Source organism: Aquila chrysaetos, chromosome 21 (genome assembly GCF_900496995.4).
Source record: "Aquila chrysaetos chrysaetos chromosome 21, bAquChr1.4, whole genome shotgun sequence".
Taxonomy (NCBI): Eukaryota; Metazoa; Chordata; class Aves; order Accipitriformes; family Accipitridae; genus Aquila; species Aquila chrysaetos.
In genome coordinates, this window is record NC_044024.1 from 8,216,253 (window position 1) to 8,228,738 (window position 12,486).

The window sequence follows — 12,486 nt, forward strand, 5'->3', positions numbered from 1 at the left end:
GTGGATACGCTGTTAGCATCAGTGCAGCTCCTAGCAAGGAGAAGGTGGGCTTGTTTATGTGGGCAATGGAGCATTTGGCCTCTCAATCCACAACAATACACTCCTTAGTGGGCCACGGACCCGTGAATTAGTTAACCCCTGGCAACACAAGCTGTCCCAATTAAAAAATAAATCAATCTGTGCACACAGACTCCCAAAATGATTTAACTCTGCCCCCTGGGTTGAATTGTGGCTAAATCTGACACACTTTCAAGTGTCTGCCTTTCAACACATAGTCTGCCTCTTTGTTTGCAGCTGCCACAGTGTGAATTACTCCAGGTTTATGCCTCGAGTCTTGCTTCTATTCATGTGCCCATGACATTAGCACAGAGACATACTGAAGGTAGCTGTATTTGAGCTTTTTCAACCAGAAAATTTCTAGCTGTCCTAATTTGGGGCTGTGGGTAGTCAGTAGGAGGGGGTAGGCACAAAAAAAAAAAAAAAACCAAAACCCACAAAAACGAAAAAAACCACAACCCAACCCTGGAGTATTATCCCACAAAACAACTCCTGTGTGATGCTTTCAGTTCAAATCCAGTTTGACATTAATACTCGCCTTAATTTCCCTAGAGAAAACAAACATGCTGAGACTCAGTGTGTAACACAAATTTGAAGATTTGTTCATCAAGTCGGGTTAGAATTATAAAGGGCAAAAAAAATTGGCAAAAGTACTGAGCTCTAAATCTTTAACTCTAGTAATTGTCAGGCCAAAGTTACAAATGCACCAAGAAGTCACCTGGCATAAAGACACCCACCCTCTGTGCTACATAGGCACTCTTTGAAGAAGATAAGAGGAGTCAGAAACAGGCACAAAAGGAAAGTGGCTTCCAGTACCTGGCATCATTTCACATGCCTTGCACAAGCAGCCTCAGAGCAACTGTTACAGGTTGGGGCTCTCTCTAGAATTACTGTCGTGTCCTCACTGCTGGAACACTGAGCAATATTTCATAAGCTACTTATTCAGCCAACGTTGCCCTCTTATGTTCGTGGAAAAGCTCTAGAAGGGAAGTCTCAGCAACCTCCTACGCACACACACAAACCCTGGTATTCACCCTCTTCATCTGTCCCTCCAGCCTGTCCACAGGCACTTTTTGGTCCATCTTGACTGTCAGAAGACCCATTATGGAGGTACCCTAAAATCAGCCGGGCACCAGCTCATCACAGCTGGGCCGTGTACAGTCTCAGCATGTTCATTTCTATGTGAATACACCTAGGGCACAAATTTACAGTTGTTTGTTATAACTCTGAATTTTCTTTTCTGGGGATTTTTGTATCAGTAAAAATGCAATTTTTTACTTAGGCATGAAATTCAGACACAAAACACAGTGAAATCAAATAACCATGAGAGTATGGCTTTCCTCATTCATTTGAAAGTAACAGGAAAGTACCAGCGGCAAAGTTTTCCACATCATTCCATGGGCGCTATTAGCCAAAGTTTTAATGCCTCTCATTAATCAGCTTTGAAAAACAATAAATAGCTAGTACAGAAATGGTACTCTAAGAGCTACAAAATTAGGTTGGTACTACAAATAATGCACTAACAAACAACTTCAAAAATCATGTTCATCCTTGTCACCGAAATAATTACCGCATCAACCAATGGGAAACTCCTTCCCCTCAGTAACCATGGAAATATTTAAAGGTTGCCAAAGCCCTGCAATTATGGATTTCCCAATAGTTTCCCATGTGATGTGGGAACTCAGTGTATTGTGCACAGAAAATCAGGGCTTAATGCCACAGAATGCAAAAACGTACTTTAATTATCACAACAGAAAGTGATAGTTGGTCAAAAGACAGAAACCAGAATTACTCAAAATCAACATAAGACTGCCACCAGCTTGCAGGATGTGTCTTATCTGCCTTGTTAGAATCAAACAGAGCCATGTACTGTATCTATCAAAGGTTGTGAAACCAGGCAATTCAATTTTTGCAAGTGTGAAGCTATCATAGTTATGAATATGGATGAGGCTGCAGGCAGCAGGGCCTCTGTGCAACCCATCAAACGTTGCTGGAGCAAGTTGAATGGAAAAGACTCTGTCAAAATTACTTTGGCCCCTGACCAACTACCGGAGCTGCTAACCTGAGGAAGCAGAGCACGGCAAGAAGGGCTCATCCCCTGGGTGCCGTGAACGGGACGAGGCTGAGGCTGTGGAGAGCGGGTCCAGGTGACAAGAGGAGACACCTCTGCCCAGGACAGTACTACCCTGGTCCTGGATGCATCAGCACCTGGCTCCACAGTCTCGTAAAGGAAAGCACAGCCCATCCCAGACACAATCCCTTCCTCCCTCCTCATTTTTCCTGCTCTCTCTGGTGTTCCCCTTCCTCCTTTCCCTTGCAGGCTGACTCCAAGGATCTTCTATCACATTCACCTCTCTCACCTCCTCCCTTCCTTCCTGGTCCCCGGTGCCAGCACATCCCCACACCATCTTGGCCCCGCAAGTGCCACAACACCGTCTCCTTTAGGTTTAGTCATTCCCACGCCCACATCAGTGCCTGCCATCAACAAGCCTGGGAAAAGTCACACAGGATCACATTATGCCATCTAGAGAGCACCTTTTAAAGGAAAACACTGCCTTCCCTTTCAAGTTGTTTTACTTCTCTGGCGCAGAGAGTTCAGCCTAACAAAGGGACCGTCCCCTCCCCACAGCTGCACGAGTCCTCTGCTGCAGGAGCAGACTCCATTAATTCTTGCAAGTAGATTTATTAAAAGTGGGCTAACACGGCAACCTGAAAAAAGAAGATGCTGAAGTGTTCTGCTGTCATCAGAGGAGCAGCCCAGCCTCCTCCGGTGCTGCACAGAGGAGAGGAACTCCCCATCACTTCAGCTCTCCCTGGCACGAATGACCTGACTCCAGCTCTTCCACAGGGCACACGTGATTTCTCAGCAATAAAATCTCCAGCAGATTCAGCGGTCGACTTTAGCAAGCAATGCCACTCTATGTATTATTTATCTTTGACACTTTAAATCACTGCAGTTAAAAGCACTTCCCCCAATTTTTTTGTTTTGCTTCTGCTTGTATCATTATTCTAGGATCGCTTTGAGTCTAATTGAGCCTGCATGTGCCAAGTGAAAAGAAAATCTCAGACATGCTTGACATAAGAGTTGCCACTCTGTCTTTGTAAGAAACCATCATTCCACAAATCCTTTAAGTGCTGGACTGTCCTAGCTCTAGGAACGTTGCTGGAGGGAAAACACGCTAATTCATTCTGCTTCTACACATCAGTGCAAGTTAGTAAGTACATACAAGAAACTTCAATCCTTTAGCTGTCAATCCCATCTCCTTCTTAATTCCCCCACAAAGTTCCTCAAACATAACAGTCTTGAGCAACACAAAAATGGGGGAGAACATGCCTCGCGCTAAGGCATTTCTTCCCGTTTTACTGCATAGCTTTGAGTGCCTGAACCTTGCCTTCCGATAAGTCTGTAAAATACACTTAAGGAAGCACTGCCACTGCAGATCCAGAGCACTTTGGTCACTGATTTGGCTTTTTTTCCCCACCTCAGAACTGCCATTAGCCCACTTCAGACTTACACAAAAAAGCACATACCAAATCCTTTCTCTTCAAGCAGCTAATTCAATGCCTGTTTTTTTGCTGAAACTACAGAGGTGTATAATAGAGTTAATCTTGAGGGAATTTTGCTTGTGAAACGACCTTGCTGTTCTTTCTATATTTTGTATTTTGTTGAATAATTCAGAAGACTGCCTCGGCCAAAATCTGGACTCTGGCTACACAGAAAAGCATGCACAAAGCACCGCAGATCCCATTTGTTTTCCTGTGTCAGTGGCTGCAGAGATGTGAGACAAGAGTCAGCTGCTGAGTGGCTCTTCTTGCCCCACAATGTCCCTGACTTCACGATGAGGCTTCCTTTGGGGACAAACCCTTCAATGACAAGCGAGTCATATGGTTTCACATAGCAGCACATCTCCCCAAAGCTTCCTAAGGGCTAAAACAATTCCAGAAACCATGTTCCTTTCAAATACACCTGGACACCACCAAATACAGACCAGGAGAGTTTGGAAACTTGGTGGATGCTGACTTATTCCACTTACCAGCTGGCCAGATTTCTCAGGACATCAACAGTGACTGATGTGACGCTCTTGTTAGATGTGTTACTCCATAAAATGCCTTAGAAACATGAAAATCCCAGGTTTGCTAACGAGGTGAGATGGTATCTGAATATGCAGTGTCCTACCCCAGAGCAAGTCAACCCTGGCATTTGCCTGCGGCTCCTGGCACAGTTGTTTGCATTCATACATCAGGAAATGAAAAGACTTTTGTGGTTGACAGGGAACAGTGATTACAGAGCTGAAAGCATCAGGATTTGTAAATGTGGAACTAAGCCTTTATTGAATTTGTGATTATTTCTCAATAGCAAATCGGGTAGGTCTTTCATTTAATGTGCTGATTACAGGTGACTCACCTTTCCAGACAAATCAGGGTTTAATCAAAGAATAACAGCCTAAAGCAACATCACTGCTGAGCTGGAAATGTGGAAGAGGCTGATGGGGACAGACCTAATACAGCATCTCCCGCAACACACAGCAGACTTTGCAGTGACCTGCATTGTTCACCCTTACAGGGTTACAGTCCAAAACCCGGATTAAGTTAGAAATAACATAAGTATGGCAAGTGGATAAACTGAAGATCATGTTAATACCGCATCAGCTGACTTTCTCAAAGCTTCCCTTACACAGAGAACAAGTGGCTTTGATGGCATAAGTACACGCGCTTACTGCATAACACAAACCACCACGATGCACACTGACTTTTGTGGGTAGAGATACCCTGAGCATGGACGATTACATAAACTGGCATACTACAATGTGAATATAAATTCTCAAACTGGATTGATATTTAAGCCTTCAAGCGTACAGATATTTTGTATAAGTACACTAATATTTCCATTTACTTCAGCAGGACAACTCGCAGGCTTTATATTAAACCTGTTCTGAAGTGTTTGCATGCTTTAGTCACACCAAGTATCATTTTACTGCTAAGATACCCTCGAGTGGCTCATGAATTCAGCAGCCCCTAGATTCCAGTGTTGCTGTATCTATCACCAGCCCTGCATGACATACAGTAATTATAGGCTGCTGTCAGACTAGTAACATCCTCAACAAGTAGAACTGAGCTCTTGAGCATCAGTGTGCCAACCAGACAAACGTGGAGCTCCTCTAAAAAGAGAGATTAACTGAAAAAAAGCCGGCCAAATCCTGCTCTCATTTACCCCTCTTGGATGGGCTCCGTGGATTTGGCTGCCAAGACGATTTGGCAAGTTGCAGCCCTCCAGGAGCACGGACTCTTTTGCACGGCTCCTGTGAACAGAATGTAAATGCAGGAGCTGAGCTGGAGGGGCCGTGCCCGCCGGCTGCCGCGCCGTTTGCTCTGCCACCGGTGTCGGTGCAGCTCTGCAGATGGTTTACACTGGATCCCGATTTCTAAGTCAGACTTCCAGTTCTGGTTGGCTAAAAATTCTCATCTTGAAACTCCTTCTCTCCCACCGAAGTCACACAGTACAGTTCAGGACGGCTATTTTTTCTTTGTAAAGGGAGGGGGAGTATTTTTTCATCTTAAATAAAAAGCAAGAAAAGGAGCTTTCCTCAAAAATATTGAGTAGAGACTAAGGCTGATAAAATTTATCCTGAAAGTAAACTAGTAAATGAAGTCTTAGAAACCAGCTCCCTGAAGACAAGGTAATGCGACTGTGTAATTCTCATTCAGAGAAGTGAATCAAAAACTGAAACAACATATTTCATTCAAAGTCTCGAACAGGAACGCAGCCAGGTTTCGCCAACTGCTGTGCCAATAAGTTCTCTGATAGGGTACATTTGTTACTGAGGCTATTAATTTTTCCCTTTTCTTTTATCGACAGGGATTCCAAGATTTAGTGGGAAACTGCCCAGCTGCTGAAGTGTAGAATATGGAGATAATGGGCCTAATTTTGCTCTGACATCCAAGGCAGCCCTAGTGATTTCAGGGTGGTGGGGTCCCCTATGGTCCTACTTTCTGCCTTTGTGATCATGCCCTGGGGGTCAGAGGAGCTCAGCTTTGGAAGTTCAAATGAAAGGAAGGAAACTGCGGTGGAAACATCCTCAAGGGATTTTACTGCTCCACAAACAAGTTAGGAAAACATACAGCTGGCTCTCTGCGTGAGCCTGGGTCCAGCAAGATAAGGGCAGATCTCTCCATCACACGACTGACCCTGTTCAACCCACCAGAGCTGGAGCAGGAGCAGCCAGGAGCTGGCAAAGGGACGATGGGGAAACATCTCCCTGGCAAAGTGTAAGAAGGAGGAGAACAGGAGTTCATTTTTTTTCCCCAGGCTGGAGGTGCATGCGTAACTCGGCCAGCTGTACTCAACACTTCAGGCAGCGACCCACCTCACTTCTAAGCCAGCCTGCTCAGGGTGGATGTAAGCACGGGCAGGACCCCCAGGCTCGTCCCATAATGCAGGCAAGTCCCTAATGGGAGCTGGCTCCAGATTTCCAGCCAGTCCCTGATGGGGGACTGTTGAAAGGGGAGCTCTCCCTGTAGCAACTGCACTGGTTGTTTACAAAAAAGCAAAACAGAAAGCAAAGCAACCCAGAAAACATCAGGTAAATTTTTAGAGACAATACAACAACGCAGCTGGAGATAAGGAGAAACAAGGGTGTGTGTTTGTCCTTCCAGTTACCCTCAGGGCACTAGGAAAACATTGATGAATCACTAGTAGAGGTTGGAAACATACTTTTGGGGTCTATCAGAGCTATGGACTGAGCAGGAGAGGGAAGGAGAGCTAGCAGGGGCTAGCACAGGGGACTCAACCATCTCTGGTGCACTGCCAGGGCTCCTCTCCACCAGCACCGCTTGGTCCTGCACACCGGCTGGAGGGACCTGAGACCACTGCAGACCTTCTCCTTATCTTCTCCCATCAGCTGTCTCACATAGAAAAGGTAGATCCTGTCACATGGCCTGCAAGCCCAAATTAGCAAGAACCCTGTTGGTTATCCTGGGGCAAATCTGGAGGGACATCCCAGCCAGCCACGGCTCCCATTGCAGGAGGAATAGCATCATGGACAGGAGATTTTGTCCCAGTGGCTGCACTGTAGAGATTCTAGGGCATGCACGTCTCACTACGAGTCAATTTAGCTACCAGGCACTTGAGTATTTAGCCCTTTTCTTGGGCAAATTTTACATTCTGAAGTATTTGCCTACCCTTGTGAACAGGTAGGCAGTGCCTGAGCTGGTCCTGAGTCCACACAAGCTGCAGCAAGACATCCCCCACCTTCAGCCTGTGGGGGAGTACTTCATCCCATCCCCCAAAAGGGCAGTTTAATCTCTCACAGCTGGGTGCTTGGACCCTCAGTCACATTTTGAAAGACAAGCACAGACCTCTGTGTTTAATTTGGATGAGGTAGGCTTTTATATACAGCATCAGTTTGTGGCCATATGCTGCAGAGTAGCTATGCTTCTATTTATACAATTATTTTATAGTGTCAAGGGTAATAACAAAAGATGAAGTGATAAAAACGAGTCTAAGCAGGATGTACGTAACAAGGGTTGGGGCCTATATGGAAGACAAGACTGTGTAAAACTAAGAACAACAGAGCTTCAAAGTTTTATTTCATGTAAATCAGTCAACAGATATCTCAAAGTGTAGCCTGAGAATTTCTAAACTTAATCTTTTTTTTATTTAGTACGTAGTCAGATTTGTAAATCAGTGGTGCTATTTCTAAACTTATTTTATGATGTGTAAATCCATTTCTTGACTTAATACAACAGTTGAATGTTTTTGTGTCTTATAATGATCTCTAAAGTTGTGGCATTATGGTTTACTGGCTGTTTTATACATCTGTAGCAATATGCAGTTTAAAGACCAAGCTGTAAAGAAACACAGATATAAAAAAGAAAAAAAACCAAAATCCTAGCATGTAAGGCAATAGGAAAGCAATGTTTTTCTCACCAGGAAATAATTTTACAAATGGAACCCATATTTCTGTAAATAAATGTCTGCCTTCTCATTAGCTTCACATCAACCTATACTGAAATAGAAATCAGAGAAGTCTGTCAAAGCAGTCACAAAGGAAAAACAAGAGCAGAGTTTAAAAGCAAAGCCTTCAAAAATTGCTATGCTTTTCAATTCTAAGCAGTAAATAGGACAGGAAAATGACAGGAGAGTTGGCAACAGAATCTCATCACTAAAAAAATTTTTTTTTTTTCCTTACAACATGAAACTTATGTTTGGTCAACTGTCCACAAGTGGTTTGCAGAGAAGGGAGATAGACATAAGACCCTGACATACTTTAAAATCAGAGCCCTAAAAAATGCAGTCAAGAGTCCCAAACCAACTGTCAGCCAGCAAACAAGCCCAGCAGACATGGTAGGTAGACTGCAGAGCACCTCAAACTCCAAATATTTTCTTTTCTGCTTCTTGAAAAGCAGGGGATGAATCTAGCTTCTAAAAGAGCACAGGATCAATACCAAAGAGAACATAATTAGAAGTTACTAAAAAAAAGGAAAAAAAAAGAAAAAAAGAAGTAATGTACTTAGAAATACAGAACAATCTGTCATTACTGAGCAAGCCCTTGTGTTGCATTGCTAAGTCACCCACAGGTTTGCACAGCAGCAGGTGACATTTCTAAGGTCTGTGCCTTGCTTGATGAGGCTCTGTAAAACTAACGTGAAGGTCCCAGGGTATGGAGAGGGGCTTGTCCCTCTGTCCACACTGGAATTGAGGGAACCCTGTTTTCCAATGGAGTCCATGTCCATGCCCCGTAATATCCACATCTCTCCCAGGCAACTCCCCTGTCTCTGCTGGAGTTACCTCCTACCCAACATCCTAATTTCCCCCCACACCAAGTACTGGATGCTGGCTTGGGATTTCTGAAGCAAGATTAGATACAGCACTGGAATTTACTCCCCCTTAAGAATCAAATGGGATGATATGGGGGATGCTCTGTTCTACTTTCCAGGAAAAAAAGACATTTAATGATCTGCCCCCACAGCGCCCCAAGCATTTCTCTCTTGATGGAAAAGTAGCTTGCCAGAATAAGCACAGAGTGCTCCAGTCTGATCCAAAAAAGTGACTGAGCATGAAATCCGTAGGGCTGATCTGATGCTCTGCGACATGTATTGTGGCTTTGCTGAGAGAGACCAGAGTGCTCGGCACTTTGCAGGACTGAAGCATCTGCCTTGGATTAAAAACAAAATAAATGAAAAAAGCACTGAAAGTGTCCCTCTTTAGCCCCAAATATTCAGAAACTGTATGACTTCAAAAATTCACTTCATATCTCTCTTATAAAAACACGCTATCATTTTGTTTAAAAGTTTCAGTTTACAACCCACGAAGAAAAACTTCATATTCCATTTTGAAGAATTGATATTTTGTATAACCTCTTTCCCTGGCTTCCAGTCTCAGAAGAAATTATAAGCAAATAGTAAAACACTTTAAATAGTTTGAAGTGCTTTTCACAGAAATCTTAGTGTCTCACTGCGAGACTTAAGCAAACAGCAGTATCCCTGGCCAGTGCAGCTGCTGTCCTGCCTGTGCTAAAGCCCAAGGGCATTTCAATAGCCTAAGTAGCAACTCCAAATTGTTTACTATTAAGAATAGCATTTTTTAAAGCACTTAGTGCTGGTTTAAACCTGCTGCTATTGAAGACAACAGCAGAGCTGCCATCCACTCTTGCAGGCAGAGATAAGTAATGTCAGAAGATGTTAACCTGGATGGTGCAGCACGTTTTATCTCCACGTGGCTGAAGTGAGAAGCATGCAACGGACTCCACCCCCATAGTGACTGAGTATCATACTTCAGAAATTTAAAATTACTCTCTTTCTTCCTCTGAAACCTGCCAAACATCTGACCCTAATGTATCAGGGAGTTTTGAAATAATGAGGCAAATCAGAAAGTTGGAAGCTCCAGGCTTTGCACCTCCGAGCCAACCATCAGTTCAGTTACAGCTTTTCCCTATTATTTCAGGCATGCTATGTGCCTTAAAATTAAGGTTCAATACTTGGCTGCAATTTTTCTTCATTCTTATCACTATTTCCCTCCTGCATTCTCCCTTTCATTTTCATGTTGCTGTTAAAATGCATCTTTTTCTAGCATGTCACTGCATCCTCCATTAAAAAAAACATAACCAGAACAAACTGATTGGGTAGATCTCACTTTAACACAATGCAGATACTGTTTTTCAGGCCAGTCTAATTCCCTGCTTTGGGTCTCTCTCAGTAATTCCTAACCAGCTTTCCTCGTGCAGTCCTACCCACTGTGCCAGGTGTTTGGGCAGGAGAACCCAGGGCAGAAGGAGCTGCTCCAAACTAAGGTGCAAGCCAATAGATGAGAGCTCAGTCCTGTCAGGTGCACACTCCCTCAAGGCTGCAAAACAGCTAAATCCACACCCACAGCATAGCGGCTCACAGGCTTCTACTCGTCCCTGTAGTAGCACCTTTGCTGGATCAGACCCAGAGTACGTGGCACTTTGCAGTGCTTATTTTCCTTCCAGTGCTGGAGACATTGGAGATGCACCAAGGACGGCTGGCTGCGAGTTTCCCGAAGGCATAAAACATTAATGTCTTCTTGTGGTTCATGAGATATTAAGTCCAAGGACTGCACGGAAGTTAGCAATGACCCAAGGCTTGACATAAACTTGTCCTGGGATCACGTTTCCTTCTGAAGACTGATAACTTCAACATCTTTCACACGCTTTTGACAAACCAGTCTCTATTTTGCTGTCATAAGAAAGTAAGAGTGTAGCTCTGTGAATTAGTCTGGAGAGGCATTTGTCCACTGCCCATATGTTGAAGCAGTGGCCAAGTCCAGGTGTTTCACAGGAAGGGAGTAACAATCTTAACAGAACAACATGCCTCTGCTAGGAACTTCATTTATGCCTGAAAGTCTTACTTTAAATATACGCATACGCTCCTCAGAAGAGAATTTGGTTTCTTTCCTTGCAACTTGCTGAGTTTCGGGTTTTCGCCTTGCCTTGGCAGTAGTAATGGGTTCTGTGAGCAAAGCACACAATGTGTGAAGAAGCATTTTCTGGAAAGCTGAATTTCAGTTTCACCAAAATTCTCTCAAACTGTCTGTCTAGAAGTCCCTGAATTTAGCCTTTGTGAACCAACAATCATTTTGATCACCTTAAACTGGTACCCATAAGGGAGCAAACCCAGAAAAGTTCACTTCAAATTAAAGTTAACTGCTGCTCAGGAACTGCTGCTAGATTTCCCAAGCAGCCTGGAGGAGCAGCACAGTGTAGAGTTTCAGTGCAAACATGACAAGACTTTATCAGTTATTAGAAATTACTTAGGAACTTCTGGCTGGCCCTTTGCCCACCATTAGCTACTATTGCTGTATTTTTGCATATATTTAGGTTAAACGCTTAAAAAAACATACCCAACAGGTACAATCACTCAATATGTTGTTTGTTAACACTGTTAATAAACAATGTTTTAAAATTATTTGCAAAGAAAGAGAAATCTTTGAACAGGTAGACACCATCACTAATCTGGGGCAGGACAGCTGTACAGCACATTCCCTCCCATGCTGCTCATGAGAAAGCAGGGTAATAACTTCTACAAAGTTTAATACATCCCCATGCTGATGGAAAACTAGTTCTAGGTAATGGCCTGAAGAAGCCCTGAGAACACAGGTATCATAATATGAGAGCTAAAGAATGTATGCTAATATTGCCTTAATAAAACCAAAAGCCACTAGGTTATGAACGATCAAAAATAATTGTAGAGATGGGAAACCTTGGGGAATCTCCCCAGCAGAATCCAGGGGAGAGAGATCTCATGGTTTTGTAATCCACTCCTGCTCCATTTTGTGTCTATACCTTGAAAAACAGCTCTATTTTCAATACAGTTGGGCAATAAATCCCAGGTGTCACCACCATATATTTTTCCCCCTACTTGGCAGAAGCAGAGATGTTTTTGCAACAGAAAGAGTTCCTTCCCATTTTAGCAGCCAAAGCTTCTTTTTATGACAATATTTCATTTTTACCTTTTTACCATTGAGGTAAGCCTCTGGCAACAGCTCCCTATCTGTCCCTTGCTACAGTCACAGATATCTTTTCTATTTCTCTTTCATGAGTCCTACTACATCATTTTTAACTAGCGAGCTGAAATAACCACAGTACTTTTTCAATACTATATATTTTAGCCTTATTTTAATACCATATTTACTTTCTTTGATTGCCACTGCTCATCTTCTTTAAATTATCATGCGATGCTTTCTATGAGCGCTAAAATCACTTTGCAATTTCAAAGACAGAGAGACAGCCGAGCTCTGCAGCTCCCTGCTTTGGGAGCGGGTGCCCAGCTGTGTGCCGGCTCCTTGCTCACAAAGGCTGAAACTCCGCTTGGGGATGTGCCGTTTGAGAGGAAGAGCAAACTTCAACACCACAGATGGTCAGGAGGGGATGAATCATTGTTCATACCAAAAAAACCACAAACACAGCTCAC